This window comes from Arachis hypogaea, chromosome 19, assembly GCF_003086295.3.
Source record: "Arachis hypogaea cultivar Tifrunner chromosome 19, arahy.Tifrunner.gnm2.J5K5, whole genome shotgun sequence".
Lineage (NCBI taxonomy): Eukaryota > Viridiplantae > Streptophyta > Magnoliopsida > Fabales > Fabaceae > Arachis > Arachis hypogaea.
This window is the reverse complement of record NC_092054.1, coordinates 87,573,563-87,598,386: the sequence shown is the minus strand read 5'-3', so window position 1 is coordinate 87,598,386 and position 24,824 is coordinate 87,573,563. Positions and strand designations below refer to the sequence as shown.

Genomic DNA, 24,824 nt, shown 5'->3' with positions numbered 1-24,824 from the left:
AGGTGGAAGCAATTGTCTTTCCTTTCCTCTTTCTAGAGGTTTCTCCGGCCTTAGGTGCCATTAGTGGTTATGGAAAACAAAAAGCTTTAGCTTTTCCCACACCAAACTTAGAATGTTTGCTTGTCCTCGAGCAAAAGAAGAAAGAAAGGAGTAGAAGAAGAAGAAATGGAGGAGATGGAGGTGAGGAGAAGGTTCGGCCAAGGGGGTGTATTGTGTATGATGTGTGAAATTGAAGGTGGTAAGGAGGGGTATTTATAGGGTAAGGGAGAGAGGGTAGCCGTGTATGAGGGGTTGGGTTTGGGAGGGAAATGGTTTGAATTTGATGGATGACGTTTAATGATGGATGGATGTGAGTGGTGAAGAGGTTGTGGGGAAGAGGATAGGATTTGATAGGTGAGGGGTGTTTGGGGAAGAGGTTTTGATGGAGTTGGTCAAGGGTGTTTGGGGAAGAGTGTTATGGAAAGGTGTGAAGAAGAGAGAAGAAGATGTGGGGTAGGTGGGGATCCTGTGGGGTCCACAGATCCTGAGGTGTCAAGAAATTTGAGTCCATGCACCATGCTGGCATTCAAACGCCCATTCTGTGCCAATTTTGGCGTTTAACGCCACTCTGCTGCCAATTTCTAGCATTAAACGCCAGCCAGATGCCCATTTCTGGCGTTTAACGCCAGCCAGATGCCAAACAGCCCTTTCTGGCGTTAAACGCCCAGAGTGCTACCCATTCTGGCGTTTAACGCCTAGAATGCTGCCAGGCTGGGCGTTAAACGTCCATTCTGCTATCCTTACTGGCGTTTAAACACCAATAAGCCTGTCCTCCAGGGTGTGCTATTTTTAATGCTGTTTTTCATTCTGTTTTTGACTTTTCAGTTGTTTTTGTGACTTCACATGATCATCAACCTAAAGAAAACATAAAGTAACAATGGAAAATAAAATAATTATAATTAAATAACATTGGGTTGCCTCTCAATAAGCGCTTCTTTAATGTCAATAGCTTGACAGTGAGCTCTTAGAGAGCTTCATAGAGATTCAAAGTTTGATGATGGCCTCCCAACACCAAACTTAGAAGTTGAGTGTGGGAGCTCTATTTGACTCTGTGTTGAGAGAAGCTTTTCATGCTTCCTCTCCATGGTTACAGAAGAAGATCCTTGAGCCTTAAACACAAGATAGTCCTCATTCAATTGAAGGACTAACTCTCCTCTATCCACATCAATCACAGCTCTTGCTGTGGCTAGGAAGGGTCTTCCAAGGATGATGGATTCATCCTCTTCCTTCCCAGTATCTAGGATTATGAAATCAACAGGGATGTACAGGCCTTCAACCTTTACCAAGACATCCTCTACAAGTCCATAAGCCTGTTTCCTTGAATTGTCTACCATCTCTAGTGAGATTCTTGCAGCTTGCACCTCAAAGATCCCTAGTTTCTCCATTACAGAGAGGGGCATGAGGTTTATCCCTGACCCAGGTCACCAGAGCCTTCTCAAAGGTCATGGTGCCTATGATACAAGGTAATAAAGAACTTTTCAAGATCCTGTTTCTTCTTAGATAATTTCAGTTGAAACAGATCATTTAGTTCATTAATGAGCAATGAGGGTTCATCCTCCCAAGTCTCATTACCAAATAACTTGGCATTTAGCTTCATGATTGCTCCCAGATATTGAGCAACTTGCTCTTCAATAATATCTTCATCCTCTTCAGAGGAAGAATATTCATCAGAGCTCATGAATGGCAACAGTAAGTTTAGTGGAATCTTTATGGTCTCTATATGAGCCTCAGATTCCTTGGGTTCCTCATTAGGTGACTCCTTGAAGGCCAGTGGACATCTATTAAGGTCTTCCTTACTGGAAATCACTGCCTTTTCTTCCTCACTAGGTTCGGCCATGTTGGTTATATTTATGGCCTTGCTCTCTCTTTTTGGATTCTCTTCTGTATTGCTTGGGAGAGTACTAGGAGGGAGTTCAGTAACTCTTTTACTCAATTGACCCACTTGTGCCTCCAAATTTCTAATGGAGGACCTTGCTTCAGTCATAAAACTGAGAGTGGTCTTAGATAGGTCAGAGACTACAGTTGCTAAGTCAGAGTGGCTCTGCTTAGAATTCTCTGTCTGTTGCTGAGAAGATGATGGAAAAGGTTTGCTATTGCCAAACCTATTTCTCTCACCATTATTATTACTGAAGCCTTGATTAGGCTTCTGTTGATCCTTCCATCAGAAATTTGGATGATTCCTCCATGAAGGATTATAGGTGTTTCCATAGGATTCTCCCATGTAATTCACCTCTTCCATTGCAGGATTCTCAGGGTCATAGGCTTCTTCTTCAGAGGAAGCTTCCTTAGTACTGCCTATTGTAACTTGCATTCTAGACAGACTCTGAGAAATCATATTGACTTGCTGATTCAATATTTTGTTCTGAGCCAATATTGCATTCAGAGTATCAATCTCAAGAACTCCTTTCTTCTGAGTTGTCCCATTATTCACAGGATTCCTTTCAGAAGTATACATGAACTGGTTATTTGCAATCATTTCAATGAGTTCCTGGGCTTCTGCAGGCATCTTTTTCAGATGAAGAGATCCTCCAACAGAGTGGTCTAATGACATCTTAGACAATTCAGACAGACTATCATAGTATATACATATGATGCTCCATTCTGAAAACATGTCAGAAGGACACCTTCTGATCAATTTCTTGTATTTTTCCCAAGCTTCATAGAGGGATTCACCTTCCTTCTGTTTGAAGGTTTGAACTTCCACTCTAAGCTTACTCAACTTTTGAGGTTGAAAGAATTTGGCCAAGAAAGCATTGACCAACTTTTTCCAAGAGTTCAGGCTATCTTTAGGTTGTGAGTCCAACCATGTCCTAGCTCTGTCTCTTACAGCAAAGGGGAAAAGCATAAGTTTGTAGACCTCGGGATTAACCTCATTGGTCTTAACAGTGTCACAGATTTGCAAGAATTCAGCTAAAAACTGATGAGGATCTTCCAATGGAAGTCCATAAAACTTGCAATTCTGCTGCATTAGAGAAACTAATTGAGGTTTAAGCTCAAAGTTGTTTGCTCCAATTGCAGGAATTGAGATGCTCCTTCCACAGAAGTCAGAAGAGGGTGCAATAAAGTCACCAAGCATCTTCCTTGCATCTCCACCATTCTTGTTGGGTTCGGCCATCTCTTTCTTCTTTTTCGAAAAATTCTGTCAGGTCCTCTCCAGAGTGTTGTGCTTTAGCTTCTCTTAACTTCCTCTTTAGAGTCCTTTCAGGTTCTGGATCAGCTTCAACAAGAATGTTCTTATCCTTGCTCCTGCTCATATGAAAAAGAAGAGAACATAAAAGAATAAGAATCCTCTATGTCACAGTATAGAGATTCCTTTATGTGAGTAGAAGAATAGAAGGGTAGAATGAAGAAGAGAGAAGATGAAGAATTCGAACACAGAGAGGGAGAGAGGGTTCGAATTATAAGAAGAAGAGAAGTGTTAGTAAATAAATAAATAAATAGAAAGAGATGAGAGAGAGAGAGAGAGAATTCAAATTTTAAATTAAAATAAAAGGAAAATATTTTTATTTTTATTTTAATTATTGGTTAGTATTCGAAATTTAAAAAGAGAAATAAAATAAAATTTAAATTTAAAACAAGTAGTTAATTTAAAAAGAATTTTGAAAAGGTGGTTAGGAGTTTTCGAAAATTAGAGAGAGAAAATTATTTAGGTAGTTTTGAAAAAGATATGAATTAGTAAAATAAGCAAAAAGTCAAGTAGTTAATTGAAAAAGATTTGAAAATCGATTTTGAAAAGATAAGAAGTAACAAAAGATTTTGAAATTAAGTTTTGAAAAAGATATGATTGAAATTTATTTTGAAAAAGATTTGAAAAGAAAATTAAAAAGATTTGATTTTTGAAAATTAAAGTTGATTACTTGACTAACAAGAAACTAAAAGATATGATTCTAGAATTTAAAGATTGATCATTTCTTAATAGGAAAGTAACAACTTAAAATTTTTGAATCAAAATATTAATTGTTAGCGTTAATTTCGAAAATATGAACTAAGAAAAAGATTTTGAAAATCAAATTTTTAAAATTTTCGAAGATATTAAGAAAAAATGAAAAAGATAGAATTTTTAATTTGAAATTTTGACTTGATTAACAAGAAACAACTAAATTTTAAAAGTTTTTGATTAAATCAACTCAAATATTCGAAATTTATGTGTGAAATGAGGGAAAGATATTATTTTTTATTTTTGAATTTTCAATGAGGAGAGAGAAAAACACAAAAATGAAACAAAACATAAAAAATTTAAGATCAAAACAAAATTGCATGCAAGAACACTTTGAATGTCAAGATGAACACCAAGAACTTATTTTTGAAAAATTTTTAAGAAAAGAAACACATGCAAGACACCAAAATTAAAAAATTTTTAAACTTTAGACAATAAGAATTCAAGAATGCATATGAATAACAAGAAAAGATACAAAACAAGAAAAACACAAGATCAAACAAAGACAGTCATCAAGAACAACTTGAAGATCATGAAGAACACATGCATGAATTTTTTGAAAATAAAAAAAAGATTAAAAAGATGAAATTGAAACCAAACTTAAAATTTGACACAAGACTTAAACATGAAATTTTTTGGTTTTTATGATTTTATTAAAATTTTTGGATTTTTTGAAAATTAATCAGGAAAAGAAAATAAAGAAATTCAAAATTTTTAATAAGAATACCAGGAATCATGCAATGTTAGTCTAAAGCTTCGGTCCAAAAATTTAGACATGGCTTAATAGCCAGCCAAGCTTTATGTGAAAGCTTCGGTCCAAAAGCTTAGACATGGCCAATGGCCAGCCAAGCTTCAGCAGAGCATTATATACAACAGCCAAATTGATGGGAATCAAAAAGCTCCTGCAATGATAAGTAGAAGCCTTGGTCCAAAAGAATTTAGACATGGCTTAATAGCTAGCCAGGCTTCAACAGATCATGATGAAACTCTAGAATTCATTCTTAAAATTTTTGAAGAACAAAATAAAATTTTTGAATATTTTATTATTATTTTTTTTTTGAATTTTTCGAAAATAAAAAGCTTAAAAAGAGAATAAAATTACCTAATCTGAGCAACAAGATGAACCGTCAGTTGTCCAAACTCGAACAATCCCCGGCAACGGCGCCAAAAACTTGGTGTGGGAAATCGTGATTCACACTTTTCACATATCCGCACAACTAACCAGCAAGTGCACTGGGTCGTCCAAGTAATAAACCTTACGTGAGTAAGGGTCGATCCCACGGAGATTGTCGGCTTGAAACAAGCTATGGTCATCTTGTAAATCTCAATTAGGCGGATTCAAATGGTTATGAGGTTTTGATAATTAAAATATAAATAAAACATAAAATAAAATAAAGTTACTTATGTAATTCATTGGTGGGAATTTCAGATAAGCGTATGGAGATGCTTTGTTACTTCTGAACCTCTGCTTTCCTATTGCCTTCTTCCAACCATGCGTTACCTCCTTCCATGGCAAGCTGTATGATCCTCTCGGATGAAAACAAATCCATATGCGCTGTCACCGCACGACTAATCATCTGTTGGTTCCCGCTAGCGTCGGAATAGGACCATTATCCTTTTGCACACTGTCATTGCGCCCAACATTCGCAAGTTTGAAGCTAGTCACAGTCATCCCTTCCCAGATCCTACTCGGAATACCAAAAGAGTATACTCCAGCTGTCGTCCAATGACTACGTTGAACATCATGTAGACCGCTTTGTGGTTGTCAGGCACGCGATCTTGGCTAAGCGAGTAACGAAGATTGGGTGATTGTCACGGGTCACCCCTTCATTCTGACTTAACTGAATTAAGAACAAGAGTATATCTTGGAGAAGAAGTAGGCGTGAATTGAATAGAAAACAGTAGTAATTGCATTAATTCATGAAGAACAGTAGAGCTCCACACCTTAATCTATGGGGTGTAGAAACTCCACCGTAGAAAATACATAAGTGAAAGGTCTAGGCATGGCCGTGAGGCTAGCCTCCCAAATGATAGTCTATGGTGATCAAAAGATATTCCAAAGATGTAAAATGAATCTCTAAAAGTAGTTTTTATACTAAACTAGTAACCTAGGTTTACAGAAAATGAGTAACTAAGTGCAGATAGTGCAGAAATCCATTTCCGGGTCCCACTTGGTGTGTGCTTGGGCTGAGCATTGAAGCTTTCACGTGCATAGGCTGTTCCTAAAGTTAAACGCCAGCTTTAGAGCCAGTTTGGACGTTTAACTCCAATTCTGGTGCCAGTTTGGGCGTTTTACGCCAAGATGTTTTAGGCTGACTTTGAACGTCAGTTTGGGCCATCAAATCTCAGGCAAAGTTTAGACTATTATATATTTCTGAAAAGCGCAGGATGTCTACTTTCCAACTCAATTGAAAGCGCACCAATTGGGCTTCTGTAGCTTCAGAAAATCCACTTCGAGTGCAGGGAGGTCAGAATCCAACAGTATCTGCAGTCCTTTTTCAGCCTCTGAATCAGATTTTTGCTCAGGTCCCTCAATTTCAGCCAGAAAATACCTGAAATTACAGAAAAACACATAAACTCATTGTAAAGTCCAGAAATGTGATTTTTAAATAAAAACTAATAAAATTATAATAAAAGGTAGCTAAATCATACTAAAAACTATGTAAAAACAATGCCAAAAAGGGTATAAATTATCCGCTCATCAATAACCCACAATGGAGTGGGATCGTATCCACAGAGATTGGTTGATTTGAGTAATTTTAATCAATTGGTGAATTAGTCAAGCTAAACAGAATAGATTGTGATTGCAGAATTATAAATGGGCAGAATTATAAATGACTCAAAAGTAAAGAAAGCAGTAAAGTGCAGAAATGGAAATGGCAAGAATGTAAAAGGGCAGAAACTTAAATGACTTATGGGAATGGGGATTGGAAGAATGTAAAGAAAGCTATAAAGAAAGTGGAAGATAAGAATAGGGGAATTCATTGAGATCAGGAGATGTTGTCTCTTTGGATTAAATCCAGCTCATATCCTCTTCAATCATGCAACTCATTGACCTCTTGGCAATCATGATTGATTGAGCCCCAATCCCTTAGTGACTCAATCTCTCAAATCTTGATCAATAGCCAATTTCTTGGTCTAATTGCTCATGAAGAGAGATATGCTTGGTCCCTGATTATACCACACATCATCATAGGTCCAAGTAGAGGGAGGATTATATGTCACCATATCCAAATACCAAAACCCAGATCCTACTCAAGTGTGAGAAGGGATTTCTAGCTTGGTTTCATGTTTCCTTTTCCAAGGTTCCTATGAAACCCATTTTGCATTCAATCTCTTTTCCAAGATAATTGAACACTATCATTAAAATGAAATTCCTTCTAGCAAATCAAAGAGAAGATGAAGAGAAGAAGAAATTAACTATCATTAATCCATCAAGTACAACAGAGCTCCCTCTCTTAATGAGAGGGAATTTAGCTACTCATAGCTCAGAGAAAAGTACAAGAGATGGAGAGATGATAAAGTGAAAAAGTAAATCTAACTAAAAACTCTACTCCACAACTTAGCTTCCCAACTGCTTAACCCCTTTTTTAGTATCTTCAGGGGGGTATTTATACTACTCCTAGCACTAGAAAATAAAGGAATTACAAAAGTGAAAAGAAAAATACAATTTGGAGGGAAAAGAAACTCAACAAATGTGATTTCCTAGCTAGCATGTGATTGGCGCTTTAGTGGCGTGCCACACCCAACTCTAAATCTGGCTTGGCGTGCCACGCCCAACTCTTCAAGTGGCATGCCTTCCTTCATTGGCCTCCCTGGCGTGCGATGCCTTCGAGCCCAAGTGGCACACCCAGGGTTCTTTAAGTAATTGTGTAGCCTGGCGTGCCACGCCTTCGACTTCAAGTGGCACGCCTAGGTTTTCTCCCTCTTTTTCTTGCTTCTGGAAAGTTGAACAAGCGTGGCACGCCCAGGGTCTGGCGTGCCACGCCCATTATGTGTACTTGGTCTTTCTCTCTGGAAAATTGAACTAGCGTGGCACGCCCAGGTTCTGGCGTGCCACGCCCATTTGTGTGCTAGGCTCCCTCGGTAGCGTGCCACGCCCAGAACTCAAGTGGCATGCCCAGGTCTTCTTTTTATTGATTGGTGATGCTGGCGTGCCATGCCTGAGATCTAAGTGGCACACCCAAGTGGGAAACGGTAGCTGGCATGCCACGCGTTTGATACCAAGTGGCACGCCCATATGGTTGGCCTCCTATCTCCCTCTCTAGAAAATATAACTGGCGTGCCACACCCACTATTCCTCTTTGTTCCAGTAGCTGGCGTGCCACGCCCAGCATTCAAGTGGCACGCTCAAGTAAGGATCTAGAGCTGGCGTGCCACGCCTTCGACACCAAGTGGCATGCCCCGCCTTTGCTTTGGCCTTTGTACATTGGCGTGCCACGCCTGGATGCTCAAGTGGCATGCCTAAGTGAGGGTGAGGGCTTGGCGTGCCACGCCTTCGATACCAAGTGGCATGCCCAGCATTTTGGGCTTTTGTCCTCATCTCTGGAAATTTGAACTAGCGTGCTACGCCTTGATGCTCAAGTGGCACGCCCTTTTAGTGTGGCTCTTTTAAGCTTGGCGTGCCACGCCTGGCTCTTCAAGTGGCACGCCCAAGTGACTTTTGAAGCTGGCGTGCCACGTCTTCGATACCAAGTGGCATACCCAGGTGATGATCCTTTATGGAGTGATAAATTGGCGTGCCACACCCATGGCTCAAGTGGCACACCCATAGTATGTGAGGGGTTAGGCGTGCCACGCCCAACCTGGCATGCCACGCCCCTTTAGTGGCCCTCATTATTGCTCTTTGGAAAACTACACTGGCGTGCCATGCCCAGCTCCTGGCGTGTCACGCCCATGTAATTGCTTGAGACTCCTCTTTGGACTTCAATACTAGCGTGCCACGCCCATCTCCTGGCGTGCTATATCCATACAATTTTGTGGCGTTTGTTCCAAGTGGCACGCCAGTTTCACACGCCCAGCTTGTTTTGTTGTTTTTCTTCCCTTTTTGTTGCTCTTTTTCACCTGAAATTTAGCACAACCCCATTTCAAAGCAATGTACTATAATATTCATCAATTAACTCATAAATTGCAATGATGAAATGAGATTATGCTCTTTTATGGTCCTTTTTAGACAAGAAAAAAGGGTAGATGATGCAAGTAATCATTGCCTACTTTATTTTCTTGCCAGTTATTTTCTTGCCCTTTTACCAATCAAACCCCCCTTGTTCTTTCATAGCCAATAATTGAGCACTTCATTGCAATTCCTTGTGATATGACCCGATGTTTGAATACTTTGGTTAATTTTCATTGGGTTTGTACTTGTAACAACCAAAACCGATTATTAAAATTTGATTGAGAATTATTAGTTGGTTTGGAACTATGCTTATAAAGAATTTCCTTTTTTATTAAGAGAAATTCTAGACCAAAAATAATTCTTTATCATCAAATTTTTGGCTCCGTTTCTGAGAAATTGCAATGGTGTTATATTATCGGCTATGGTTCATATTGTAAATAACTTACTTTTTGGTTATTTCTTGGTTTTGCTAGTACTTAGGAGTTTACTTTTTCTTTACTTTTTGGTATTCTTTGTTTTGACTTTCTCTTTTCCATATGAATTCTCATCCTTGTAATTTTGGGTATGGTCATGACTATGTTGTAGGTAATGGAAACTTTAATGATGGCTCATATTATGGGAGGGAAGAATTCTTGAGAAGGGAGCCACATCCATATGAGCAACCCTCATGGCAACCTCCTCAACCAATCTACCATGATTGCAACCCCTCCTATAATGTATATCATTCCCATGGATACAATGGCTCTTATCAAGATTATGCTACTCAACCACTATCATTCCATGCACCATACTCTCAACATAGTCCTCAACCACCATATTCTCAATCCACATCCTATTACCACCAAACACCTCCATATGATCCCAATCCATATCCACCATACCAACCACCTTTTGAACCATATGAACCATATGTAGAACCGCCACAATTCCACCACCAATACCCTCAAGAACCACCACCTCACTATTCTTACCAAGATGAATCACCTCCCATGTATGAAAACTTTCAACCACAAAATGAAATCCCCTTTCCACCACAACCTTCCATGGAAGAATACCCATACCCACCAATCTAAGAGCAATATGATCCTACTTATGTTAGTCAAGTAGAACAAGAGCCAATGGATCGCTTCAAGAAAGCAATAGACCGGCCTCAAGTAATCATCCGTTAAAAGGAGCAAGAAGAAGCCCAAAGGATGAACGAAGCTATCGAGGCTAATCTTGCCAAGATTAAAGCCAACTTGGACGTATGAGATTCATACTGTAGACAAAGCATCTCCACGGAGGAATATGGAGAATCAACCGAAGAGCAGAGAATAAAGTGTGTCGTGTAACAAGTGGAAAGGATAGAGATTGTTGATGAAGAAGAAGTGGTTGAAAGCCTAGGCAAAGTTGAACAAGAGGTGGATTTCAAGCTTGAGAACACTTCCACACCAAGTGATGTTGTTGATGATTTTGTGGAAGTTGTTGAACTTTCTTCCATTGAACTTGAAAATGATGTTGAGGAGGATAATGCGCAACCTCCAAGGCATAGTATGAATGATGAAATATTGGAAGAGGTTGATCAAGAGATGGATTCAATCATTGATGAATTCCTATCTATAATTGAATCGTCTCCTATTGGATTTGACATAGAGATCAAGTAAGAAGATACACAACCTCCCACACTCTTGGTAAGCAATGAAGAAGAGATTGAATTGAAAGGAAGCTACCAAGAGGAAGAGGTTGAAATTGAAAAAGCTTGTGAAGAGGTGGAGATAATCAAAGAAGAGCACAAGGGAGTGAAACTTGCAAGACCATTGGAGACACCCCTTCCTAAGTGACCATCCAACACAAAATTCAAGTGGATAAAATTCTTATCCCTAAACTTTACTTTTTCACTTGAATATGGTTTGCTTGAGATGGATGGGCAACTTAGAGCTCTTTGTGGAGTCAAGAGTAAAAGAGAATTGTGTAGTGGTTGGAAAAACAATGTTAGGCTCATAAAGGTTGAACCCTCAAGGCATAGGTCCTATGGTTCGAAGAGTGCTAAATTGTATGGGTCTAGGAGGAGAATTTGGTACTCTAAGGAGAATTCTATGTGCCTACCACCCAAGTGGAATCATGATGATCAATTAGAAGATGGGTGTGAAAATAAGATATGGGATCCCGGATCACAACATGAAGACCAATTTTGGGAGCTCATATCTTCGGAAGAACCTCACCCAAGCTTGGTGAAGGCGGTTGGAAATTCTGACAACCGTTTGAGGAGCAAGCATTCTTGGAGGTTCAAGGATGAATACAAGCATAAACCACCTTGACAAGGAGCCTCCCAAATGTCCAACTTAAGGACTTAAACTAAAAGTGCTAGGTGGGAGACACCCCACCATGGTAAACTCTTTCCATTCTTTTGTATATATAATGAATGAATGAATTGAGTTGCCATTGTTAGGTACTTTTCTTCTTCGCATATTCTTGTTTTAGTGTTTGGGTTGCTAGTTTGTTTGATTAGCTTTCTTCCTTAAGTTGTAGAATAGTTGTTGTTAAATTGTATTTTGCTTGAAGTGTAAGTTTTGTTTGTTTTGTATTTGAAAATTTTTCGAAAATCAAAAGATTTGTTGTCAAATTTGAATTTTGGTTGATTTAGAATCCATATAGATTAGGAGAGTGCCATGTTTCTATTTTAAAAAAAAAAGGTGTGTATGCGTGGCCGACACGCACGCGTTGTGCGCCATATTTGAACTCCTAGTACAAAAACCAGAGAGTTGTGTTGGAGTGGTGCTGGTTCTATGCGAGTAGCACTAATTGGCCCCACGCGTTTGCGTGGGTGACGCTTACGCGTCACCTGTACTCTCTGCAATCCATGCGTACGCGTGGACGATGCTTACGCTTCGATCCACCATCCTGCCTACCGACACGTATGCGTCGCCGAAGCACACGCATCACTTTTTGCGCCCTGTTTCCCCTGTTCTGCCCTGTTTTCTTTTCTCTTCTTCTCTTCTTTTCTTTCTCCTTTCTTCTTTCTTCTTTCTTCTTCTCCCTTTCTTCTTTCCTTCTTCTTTCTTTTTACCTTTCTTCTTCTCTCATCTTCCTTTCTTACTTTCTTCTTCTCTCTCTCCTCAACTTTCCACTTTTTTATTTTTCTTATTTTCATTTTCTTTTATATGTTGCATTTGCATATTATCATTCATTGTATTTTAATTTTTTTATAGCTTGTTCTTATTTTCTTTTCTAAGTTTCCTATTTTAATAATAGTGTGGAATTCTTTTACTCAATTGTTGAGAATTTCTTAGTTAGGTTTGGTACTTCTTGACTTGTTTGATATTTTTGGGTGATGAAATTTTTAAATCAATGCTTAATCTTGTATGACCCACTCTTTCTTGTTTGAACTTGATGCTTCTGAATGCTCTTCATGCTTTGACTCTATTCTTGCATCAAGTAGTAGTGATATGCCCTTAGTTATATTTTTTTCTCACTTACATGCGTAGCTAACATGTAGTGAGAACCCTACTCTTATTTGGCATTAGCCCACGCCTATGTTCTATTTGCTTTGCTATCTTTGTTGTAGGCTTAATTCTCTTTTTTTTTCTTTTCTTTTAAGTTAGCTACCAAGAGGGAAAGGAGAAGCTTCTAAATGGGGCAACAAACAAGTTTACCCGCACAACCTTTTAAAGGAGCTCATCAATTATAGCAACCCGTCCACCTTGCTCTTCTTTGCATGCACCGAGGACGGTGTGATAAACCCCATTTTTAGGGTTTATCTTGTATGGATTTTGAGGGTTTTATCAATTTTCTTTCACACTTATTCATAAAAAATGCATGGTTTTGTGTTTCCTTCCCGATTTTGCTTCATGGATGAAAACATGCCTCTTCTACACTAAATGTGTTATATTTGAATCCTCTTCTATTACCATTCGGTGCCGTGATCTGTTTGTTAAGTGATTTCAGAGTTTATAGGGCAAGGATGGCCTAGAAGAGAGGAAGGAAGCATGCATAAATGGAAAGAGCATGGAAATTAGAGCTTTGGAGCTTAAGCAGCGACGTGTACGCGTGCCGTACACGTACGCGTGGATGCGAGCTACTGGGATCGGCGCGAAGAAGCCAGAGCTAGAAGCTGACACATTTGCATGGCTACGCCAGAACCTCATGGATGCGCACGCGTGCTTTACGCGAGTGCGTGGATCGTAAAAACCCAGGGACACGCACGCGTGCGGTACGCGTACGCGTCGGTGCTCGTACATGATTTTTAAGTGAAAATATGCTGGGCGATTTCACAGAGGCTGTGGGGCCCAATCTGAAATAACTCTGGCGCCAAAACACTTAACAGGACCAAGGAATAAAGGGATTCTCATTCATTCACACATTTAGATATTTTTCTAGTTAGTTTTTGGAAGTTACATTTTGTAGAGAGAGAAACTCTAGCTTCTCTCTAGGGTTTTGCTTCTCAATTTGGAATTCTCTTAGATCCATTGGTGAGATCTATTGTCAATTCAATTCTACATTACTTCAAGTTGTATATCTAAGTCTCCTCCTCTCAATTTAGTTCTTATTACTCAAGTTACTTGTGGATCTTAGGTTTGGATTTTGTTACTTTGATTTTCATTAATGCTTGAGGAATTTTATGTTCATTGTTGCCAATTGTTTGATTGTTGTTAATCTCTGGTAGTGGATATCTTTGATTTCAAGTTTATTCTCAATTTTATAATGTCTCTCATCCTTGCTCTCCAAGTATTTGAGAAAATGCCAACTTTAGCTATGGAGTAGACTTTTCATTCTTGGCTTGGGGGTTGAGATATTGGAGACACTTGAATTATCAATGTCTTTTGTTGATTATCAATTGGGAATTACTAATTGGTTTGAATGTCATTAAAGCTAGACTTCCCTAGGGTTAGACTAGGACTTGTGAACTCAAATTGATTTCTTTCACTTGACTTTCCTTCATAGTAGAGGTTAACTAAGTGAAGTAATAACTAAATGTTGTCACAATTGATGGAGATGATGATGATAGGAAATCCAAGTCTCACTCCTAGCCAAGGCTTTTATATTGCTTGATTGTCATTCACACTATTAGCTTGTTCCTTTCTTGCATTAAACTCCAAAACACCAATACAACATCTAACCAATGATGTGCATCTTGGAGAACTCCTAGGGAGAACGATTCGGGACTAATACTCTTGGTTATTGATTTTGGATTATGGTGACACAATTTCTTTGTTTGATGTGGAATTGCGTGTCGATTTAGACTATACCGACGATTGGATTTATTGATAAATTCTATACTGGAGAGTTGCACATGAGTGCCATGTTGTTGGTTAGTGTAAATATGTAGATATGTGCATACTTGCATTTTTCTTGATTGTGTGTGTTAGTTCAATTGTCAGTTAGGATTACCCTTTGTTTAGTTCACTTTATTGTCATGAGCTCTCTATCTCTTTCCTTGAATGACGCATTCCTTACCGGATCCGAGCTTAGCTACATTTGGTCCTGAGATAGAAAGAACATTGCTTCACATTAGACAAGCTCGGAGATGGTTGGCCTTTGGAGGCGGTGAAAAGGTTTTTACCAATTCACCCACCATATCCGAAGTTGATTTCAAATCGTCATTCGAAGAAGGCACTGTTTACTCTTCCATAGATACTACTAATAACTCTTCTCTTGATCTAGGTACAGACACTATGGCCGCTCCAAGGTGAGTCACTCTCAAGGAAGCCGGTGCTCCAGATTTTATTCTTCAACCTACTCACATTTGTCATCCGGACTTGAATGCTAATTTTGAGTTTAAAACTGCCTTGATCAATCTTCTTCCCAAGTACCAAGAACTTCCCGCTCAAGATCCTATTAGACACCTTAGGGACTTCCAAGGTGTATGTTCTACTACTAGGCGGGAAGGCTCTAGTGAAGTTGCAGTTTGGTTGTATGCTTTTCCTTTCTCTCTTGAAGGGAGAGCTAAGGAGCGGTTCTACTCTTTGCCTAGTGAGATTGTTAGTGATTGGGACTTGCTTAGAAGGGAATTCTTAGACTAATTCTTTCCTGCGGCGGTGACCGATAAGTTGCAGAAAGAAATTTCATGCATTGTCCAAGGTGAATTGGAAACTCTATATGAGTATTGGGAACGGTTCCGAAAGCTTCTTGACTCATGCCCCCAACCATATGATTGACACTCTAGTGTTGATTAGCTATTTTTGTCAAGGAATGAAACCACAAGACAAGATCCTCCTAAATGCTTCAACCAATGGTTCTTTGACAGAATATAGAACGACAGAAGAGGCATGGCAATTGATCATCGATTTGGCCGAGTCCACCTTACATGCTATACAAAGGAGCAATCATCCTAGAGCCATTAATGAAGTTTCTTCTAGTGGTGAAACCGCCGCCTTTACCAAAACCTTGGGCGAGATGACAAGCATTCTAAAGCAACTCCAAGTAAATCAACAACAACCTCTATTTCATCAACAACAACCTCCACCACCTTCTCAACAACAACAAAGTCAACAATTGGTCCCCCAAAGAGTATGTAGTATTTACTCTTGCTACTCCCATTACACGGATGAATGTCCAAGTCTCCAAGAAGACAACACCTTGGCGGCTACACATAATTTTTATGACCGCCCGAATCAAGGATACTATCCACAAGGCGGCAATTTCAAGCAAGGGTATCCCCAATAAGGAGGCAATTACAATCAAGTGGGTAACAACTATAATCAAGGTTGGAGAGATAATTCCAACCAAGGATGGCAGGACAATTATCAACAAGGAGGTAGGGACAATGGAGGAAACCAAAAATGGAACAACAACAATTCACAAAACCGGTACTCACAAAACCCTCCATATCAATAACCAAACCAAGGAAGAAACTACCAAACATACCAACCGCCTCATCAAAGGCAACCACCCCAACCCAACCAATCACAAGCCCCCCAAATCACCTATCCTTCCCCTTCCTCCAATCAAGATGAAACACTCCCGTCCATATTCCAAGGACAAAAAAAACTTCAAAATAAACTTACCTCTAGCCTTCCGGTCTCACTTCTACCCTCCAAGCCCTCATAGCACGCATGGAACCACCTTCTACCTCCACTCCTCAAGCTTCAAGTTCTAGTGCCATACCCTCTCAACCTCTACCCAACTCCAAGGGTGGCATCAATGCCATTACCTTGAGGTCCGGAACTCAATTGCAAGAGAGGAGTCCAAAGGCACCTAGCCCAATGATAGTCACTCAAGATGAGGATGTGGTTGAAATATAAGAAATTAAAGAGGAGGATGAAGCACAAGAGGTAGTCAAAGATGAAGTCCCTCAACCAAGGAGTGAAGTCTCTAAAGAAGAGAATGTCTTGGAGGAAGTTGCTCAACCAATCCCATTTCCTACATTGGCAAGAAAGACCAAAAAGCATGTAGAGCTTGACTCCAAAATGGTGGAGATGTTCAAGAAAGTTGAGGTAACTATCCCTCTCTTTGATGCTATCCATCAAGTACCTAAATATGAAAAGTTTCTTAAGGATTTGTGTATGAACAAAGATAGAATCCATGAGTTAGAAACTATTCTATTGGGGAGTTCTATTTCGGCTTTAATGGGAGCAATACCGGAAAAGTGTGGTGATCCGGGCCTTTGCTTAGTCACTTGTACCATAGATGGAGTTCAATTCATTGATTGTATGTGTGATCTTGGTGCATGCGTTAGTATTATGCCTCTTTCCATTTATCATATATTGAAGCTCCCACCGTTGAAGCAGTCGGCGGCTAGGTTTGTCTTGGCGGATAAGAGCATAATAACTGTGACGGGTATTGCGGAAGATGTGTTGGTAAACATAAAGGGTTTGGTATTTCCGATTGATTTTATATCCTTGAGATGCCGCCTAGTGAATCCGAAAGGACATCATCTATCCTACTTGGAAGGCCATTTTTGAGGACCTCTAGGTTCAAATTGGATGTCTATTCGGGAACTTATTCTTTTGAGATTGACGGAAGAGTCGTTAGCTTTAGTCTTGATGAAGCCACGAGGCACCCACTGGAGAATCATTCCAAATTCCGGTGTGACTTAATTGACAATGTTGTGGCCAAAGTGCATTATTCTAATCTAGATGAGAAGAGTATGATTGAAGGAACAAGTGTGGGGAGCCCCCACGAATGTGAAGAGAACACCATACCCCCTCCGGATCCACCGGAAGTTCAAATGCCAAGTCAAGAACAACATGTAGAATTGAAACCACTACCTCCCCACCTAAAATATGCCTATCTTGATAAAGCTCACAAGTTCCCGGTAATTGTTGCAAGGGGGCTCACTCCTCAACAAGAAGAGAAGTTGCTTAATGTTTTGAGGAGGAACAAAAGAGCTATAGGATGGAGCTTGGTGGACCTAGTGGGCATAAGCTCCCAAGTGTGTGAGCACCGAATCTTCCTAGAAGAAGGAGCTAGAGCCGTTTGGCAACCTCAAAGGTGTTTGAATCCTACCATTCTAGAGGTTGTAAAAAAGGAGGTAACCCGGTTATTAGAGGCGGACATCATTTACCTTATTTCGGATAGTGAATGGGTAAGTCCCGTCCAAGTTATTCCAAAGAAGTCTGGGGTGACCACAATCAAGAATGAGAGCGGGGAGCTTATAGCTACGAGGGTGCAAAACTCATGGAGGATGTGTATTGACTACCGGCGTTTGAACACGGCCACTAGGAAGGATCATTTTCCGCTACCGTTTATCGATCAAATGCTTGATCGATTGTCTGGTAAATCTCATTACTGCTTCTTAGATGGTTATTTGGGGTATTTTCAATCCACATTGCTTTAGAGGATCAAGAAAAAACAACCTTTACATGCCCCTTTGGCACTTATGCCTACAAGCGTATGCCATTTGGCTTATGCAACGCACCGGTAACTTTCCAAAGGTGTATGATGAGCATATTTGCAGATCTTCAAGAGCATTGGATGGAGGTGTTCATGGACGATTTTAGTGTCTATGGGGACTCTTTTGATCTTTGCTTGGACAACCTTGCAAAAGTGTTGGAGAGGTGTACTAAAACAAATATTGTCTTAAATTTTGAGAAGTGTCATTTTATGGTTAGACAAGGTATTGTTTTAGGACACATTATCTCTAACGATGGTATTTCTATGGATCCAGCAAAGATAAATGTTATATCTAGTTTACCTTACCCCTCCTCCGAGAGGGAAGTCCGTGCGTTCCTTGGACATACAGGTTTTTACTGGTGATTTATTAAGGACTTTAGCAAGGTGGCATTACCTCTATCTTGATTGTTGCAAAAAGACGTTGAATTTGATCGAAGCAAAGAGTGCATGGAGGCTTTTGACAAGCTCAAAGTTGCATTGACCTAGGCTCCCATAGTAAGAGGGCCCGACTGGAGTCGGCCATTCAAAATAATGTGTGATGCTTCAAACTATGCAGTGAGAGCCGCGCTAGCACAACGCGAGGGTAAGAATCCTTATGTCATTGCCTATGCCTCAAAAATATTGGATGGAGCCCAATCCAATTGCACTACCACCGAGAAAGAGTTGTTGGCTATTGTCTTCGCTTTGGATAAATTCCGAGCTTATCTACTTGGTTCCAAGGTGGTAGTGTACTCGGATCATGCGGCGTTAAAATATTTGTTGGCTAAGAAAGAATCCAAACCAAGGTTGATTATATGGGTGTTGTTATTGCAAGAATTTGACTTAGAAATCAAAGATAGGAGTGGTTCGCAAAATCTAGTGGCGGATCACTTGAGTCGCCTTGAGCACACCAAAGGCGATTCCACTCCTATTAATGATTCTTTTCCCTTTGAGGGCTTGCAAGCAATCTCTGAAGTAATCCCTTGGTATGCACCGATTGCCAATTACTTGGTCTCTCGCACCTTTTCTCCTAATCTCTCCAAGCATCAAAAGGATAAGTTAAAAAGTGAATCCAAATATTATGTATGGGATGACCCATACCTTTGGAGATGTGGTACAGATCAAGTAATTCGGAGGTGCATCCTACAAACCGAATTCCAATCAATCTTGGAAGCTTGCCACTCCTCTGAGGGAGGTGGCCATTATGGACCTCAAAGGACGGCAAGAAAGATCCTAGATTGTGGATTTTGGTGGCCAACTCTTTTCAAGGACTCTTCTCTCTTTTGTAAATCTTGTTCTCAATGTCTTAGATTTGGTAATATCTCCAAGAAGGATGAGATACCCCAATAAACCATGTTATTTTGTGAGATTTTTGATGTGTGGGGTATCGACTTCATGGGGCCATTCCCAAACTCTAATGGTTTTCTCTACATTCTACTAGTCGTTGATTATGTGTCCAAATGGGTGGAAGCGATACCCACCTGGACAGACGATGCTAGTGTGGTCTTTTCTTTTGTGAGGAATAACATAATTTGTCATTTTGGATCGCCACGAGCAATCGTGAGTAATCAAGGCTCACATTTTTGCAACAAGAGAATGGAAGGGCTAATGAGAAAATATGGCATCATGTATAAAGTAGCCACGGCCTACCATCCCCAAACGAACGGCCAAGCCGAGGTTTCCAACCGGGAGATCAAGCTCGTATTGGAAAAGATTGTGAAGTCTCATAAAAAGGACTGGAGTGCCAAGCTCACCGATGCACTTTGGGCCTACAGAACGGCTTACAAGACGCCAATTGGCATGAGCCCATTTTAGTTGGTCTATGGCAAAACTTGCCACCTATCGGTGGAGATAGAACACAAGGCATATTGGGCCGTCAAGAAGTGCAATTCAAGTTTGGGAGGGGCCGGAATTGAGAGAAAGCTACAATTAGTGGAATTGGAGTGTTTGAGGTTAAAAGCCTATGAGAAATCTAGACTCTACAAGGAGAGGATGAAAGCCGTGCATGATAGGAACATAAGAAGAAGAGAATTTAGAGCCGGCGAATTAGTCCTTCTCTACAATTCAAGATTAAGGTAGATGCCCAGAAAGCTAAGGTCAAGATGGGAAGGACCTTATCGAGTAGAAAAGGCGGAGCCGTATGGAGTCTATCACTTGCACCATCCTTCGAGCCCCGACATCTTCAAGGTTAATGGGCATCGTCTAAAGTTGTATCATGGAGAAACAATGAAAAGAAATAAGGAGATTGAGGTGTTCCTTTTGGAAGATGCACCTAATGGCAAAGAGAATTGAGCTAGTGACCGTCCAACTTAAGGACATTAAATAAAAGTGCTAGGTGGGAGACACCCCACCATGGTGAGATCTACCTTTTTTGTCTCTTTTGTACATAGTTTTTAAACTATTGCTTGATTTGGTGAATGCTTAGTTTTTGAGATTGTTTAGATAGACTCTATTGTGCTAGTTGTGATGTTCATGAAGGTTTGCATTGATCTTAAGTAGGTTGGATCCATAGTGTAGAAGACAACACTCCATTTTGAGCATGACATAGATTTTTGAGTGTTTCTGGTCTCTTTAGCTTAATTGCGTACTAAATTTATGATGAAAATACATTCCTTCATGTCTAAGAAAAAGGGTACCAATGCGTGGGCGTACGAGACGCGCACGCGTCGTTGGCCTTTCGCAACTCGTGGTACATAAAACCAGAGAGTTGTGCAACATTTGAGCCAGAACTGAGCCCCATGCTTAACCCCTCTCACGCATATGCACACATGACGTGTACGCGTCCCTCCACCTGATCGCGCAACCCACACGTGAGCGTTCTAGACGCATACGCGTCGGTTGTGTTCCTCATTCTCTAGGTACGTGCACCCGAGAGTTATGCGAGAACTGGGCCAACACTGCGCCTTCCACATGACTCATCCCACGCGTACGCGAGCATGACGCGTACACGTCCCTCTGCTAATCTGCGCATCCACGCATAAGCGTGGATGATGCATCCGCGTCGGTCACGCAAACCCAACTCTTGGTACATTTTTTCCAGAGAGTTGCCCGAACATTGTGTGACCACTGTGCTGGGAGCACAACTCCCACCCATGCGCAAGCGTACATGTCGTTTACGCGTCAATCTGCTTTCTGCCAAATCCACGCGTGCGCGCATCGTGCACGTGCGCGTCGATATTCCTACAGCCAACTCCTGGTACCTCAACCAGAGAGTTGTGCAAGATTCATGCTGACATTGTACTACTAGCGCAATTGCTCCCACGCGTGCGCGCCACTTGTGCGTACGCGCCCCCTCTTCTTCTGTTACCCACGCGTACGCATGTGCGACGCTTCCACATCCCTGTTTCTTTCTGCTCATCCATGCGTACGCGTGGATGGCGCGCGCGCGTCGATTTCGCGACGTAACTTACCTGAAGCGCGCCTGTTTTCAAATTTTCTCCCTTTTTCATCTTCTATTCCAATCTTCTTCTTCTATTTTCACCTTCTTTTCTTCTCCACCCACGTCTACCACCCTCTCAGAGCCCTTTCCACCGGCGACCACCACCTCTGGTGGTCCCACATTTTCCTCTTTCCTCTCTTTTTCCCATTTCTTTTCTCCTCTCTTCCCTTGCATTCTACATCACTTTCTTCCCCATTTTAAGGTACTACTCACCTTTCTTCTTCTTTGTTTTTTTTCAATTTTTCTCTCTTTGGTTGCATTTCTTTGCATTCCTTCCTAGTTAGACTCTCATTCATGCATTCTTGTTTATTTGTTTGCTTCTTTTTCTCTTTGCCATGGGTGTTAAGAGTGGAGTTCTCTCTTGCATTAGTGGGTTATCTTACTATGTTTTAATTTCTTTGTGCTCTGTGGTGCTATATGATGATTGATAATGCCTTGTGGGATGCTACATTATCACATTTTCTCCACTTGCTTATTGCTTTGAATTTGCACACCAAGTGTTCGATGAAAGGCACCTATGAGTTCTTGTTTCAAATTTGACATAATGCTTTCAACTTAGTGCCCTTTCTCATTCCCTTGCTTGTTCCTATGTGCATTGAGCCTATTGTTCTTCATGGTTCCCATTTATATGCTCACCCCTTATGACTTGCTTCTTGTTATCGATGCTTGAGTATATACTTCTCATGCCTTTTATTTGCATGCTTATACCCCTCTTGCATCACATGCTAAGTGACTTGCCCATTATTTCCATTGTCATCTTGCTTACATGTTGCAGATGTCATGTCTCAAGACACCTATTCTTTTGTGGCTTTCTCTATCACTTGCATGATATTATCCATGTGTTATTTCTTTGAGTTTAATGTATGCTCTTTCCTCCTTTTTTAGGATGGTCATCATAAAGGATAAGGGAAAGGCACCAAAGAAGCCGGCCACCAAGAAGGCACCTCAAAGATCCACTACCAAGGTGCACCAAGCACCAAAAGCTAAGCCCCTCCTCAAGAAGGCGAGGAGCATCATTAATGTGGATGAACAAGAGAAGGAAAACCCTATGAGGGATTCTACTAAGTTTTCCAACCGTTACTGTGAGCTCATTTTCCCCTTGTGACTGAAAGGAACTATCACCTTGAACCTCTTCTCGCCCCTCCGGCCTGCATTGTTCAGTTTGTGATACCCCGCATCAAGCGACGACGGTGGGGGTCTCAAGAGAAGACTGCAGGAGGCCAACCTTTCTTGGGTGGTGGAGTTTTACTCTAACTACCACTCACCTTCTCTCACATCAATTTTTGTACGCCGGAAGCAAGCCCCCGTCTCGGAGGAAGCTATTCAAGGAGTACTTAAGACCGGACCAGTGGCAGATGGGATAGACGCTTACCAAGAGATCTTGTCACAGTGTTGTGGATATGGTTTCGATTGGGATGACGTGCATTTTCTCACTGTGGAGGCCCAGACATGGGACCAAATCTTATTCTATTATGTGCTTCCAACCACCCATGGGTCATCTATCACCGCGGAGCTAGCCTTGTTGGTTTGGTGCATACTTACAGAGAAACCAATCAATGTCCCTCTTCTCATCCGACAAGCCATGGGTCGTGTCCATGCTAGAGGAAACCTACCCTTCCCTGCTTTGGTGACCGAGTTAGTTGTTGTTGCTGGTGTCCCTCGGGAGGCGAAGGACCGGACAGCACTGATCCTGGTGGATGGCGACATTACCCCATCCGGAAAATATCTCAAGCCTCCGGCGGGAACCAATAACCTTGACATAGCTCTTCCCATGGGCAGTCCTACCATTTCATCCGCACCACCTACATCATCCCACCGACGCCTTGAGGATCTTCATAAGAAGATGGACCGATATGAACGGCGGAACCAACGCCGGTTTGCTTATGTAAAGAAGCTTTTGAGTTTTGTGACCCCAACTATGGAGGAACCAGAGATTTCCACTTCCACCTCGAACTTGAGTGAAGATAGCATGGATGGAAGGGATAATGGAAGCTCCAAGGCCGATCGTCCCTTGCGCATCACCAATAGCACGGAGGACCATGCTAATTCTTAAGTGTGGAGAGGTCGTTCGACCGGTCTCCGTAGGTAACACCCAAATTAACTTTGATTTTCTATAGTTAATTAGGATAGATTGCATGATTTGGTTTTGCTTTTAAACACCTTTTGCATAATTAGTGTTTCTTGTTAGGTCTACTTGGTTAATGTAATGATTCCTTTCCCAAGAAACTATAATTTTAGGGCAACCCTACCAAAATTTTGAAAATTTTTGTTGCTAAGCTTGCTTGAGGAATGTATTTTGGAACATGGTCTTAGAGCCAAGAACACAAGCAAGTGAGACTTGAGCCAATTGCATCGTTACATCTTATAACCACTTATCTTCCTTCTTGTGCATATTGTTCTCCTTCTATTATTGTAATCCTTGATTTGTTTGACTCTATATGTCCATTATTGTGTGTATGAATGCATGTATCTGATTGAGGCCATCATTTCACTTAGCCACTTACCTAAATAACCTTACCTTACAACAACCTTTGTTAGCCATCTTTGAGCTTACGATTAACCCACTTATTCTTAATTTTAGCACATTACAAGCCTAAAATGGAAAACCATAAATATTCTTATTTGAATATTTGATTAGCTTAGGCTATTTTGTATGTGTCATTCAAGTGTGAAAAACTTGGGACATTGGTTGAGGTAAGAGCATGTTTTTGTTTTTATTGAAAATATTGGGAATTAGGTACATACTCATATGTCTATTGAATATATAAACCATATGCATTGGTACCTTTGTATATAAGTACATAAAAAAATGAAAAGAAAGAGAAAAATGAATAATAAAAAGAAAAAATTATAGAAAGAAAAGAAAAAGAAAAAGAAAGAAAGAAAAAAGGGGACAAGATACCCCAAAGTAAGATTCAATAACAATCAATGCATATGTGTAGTGACCAAGGAGAATGCATGAGTATGTGAAAAATTGAGGAATGGGTAGTTAGGTTAGCACTTAATTGCATAGGTTGTATATAGGTTAGGTGGGATGCTTAGGTTAATCAAATATTCAAATTCTAGTCCACTTAGCCATATATATATATATAACCCTACCTTGACCCTAGCCCCATTACAACCTAAGAAAAGACCTCATGATATATGTATGCATGCATAGAGAAGAATTGAGTGATCAACTCTATAAACTGAGTGAATAGAGTGTAAACACTTCCGGTGAGGGTTCGAGGCTCAATTCCGTGTTCCTGGCTCTTGCGAGCATTCTTCATGCAAGTTATGTGCACTTCACTTTGATGATTGAAATTGGTAAAGTTCATATATTGTTTATCATTTTGCCCTACGTGCTTATATATTTTCTTGGAAGATTGATTTTCTTTTGACCAAGTAGATAGTAGCATTCATTTTAGTTGCATTCATATAGGTAGATTGCATCTTATAAATCCCATTCTCTTGTGATTCTTTGGTCTTTGGCTTTCTTTTAAGCATGAGGACATGCTTGATCT

General features: G+C 40.5%; 1 non-coding gene across 1 annotated transcript; it reads left to right on the top strand.

The window, feature by feature from the left end:
- The first annotated feature begins 2,648 nt into the window (after positions 1-2,648).
- On the top strand, positions 2,649-2,752 carry LOC112781510 (small nucleolar RNA R71). The gene has a single exon (XR_003192285.1). It is a non-coding gene; the product is annotated as a small nucleolar RNA R71 (small nucleolar RNA).
- Positions 2,753-24,824: the final 22,072 nt, after the last annotated feature.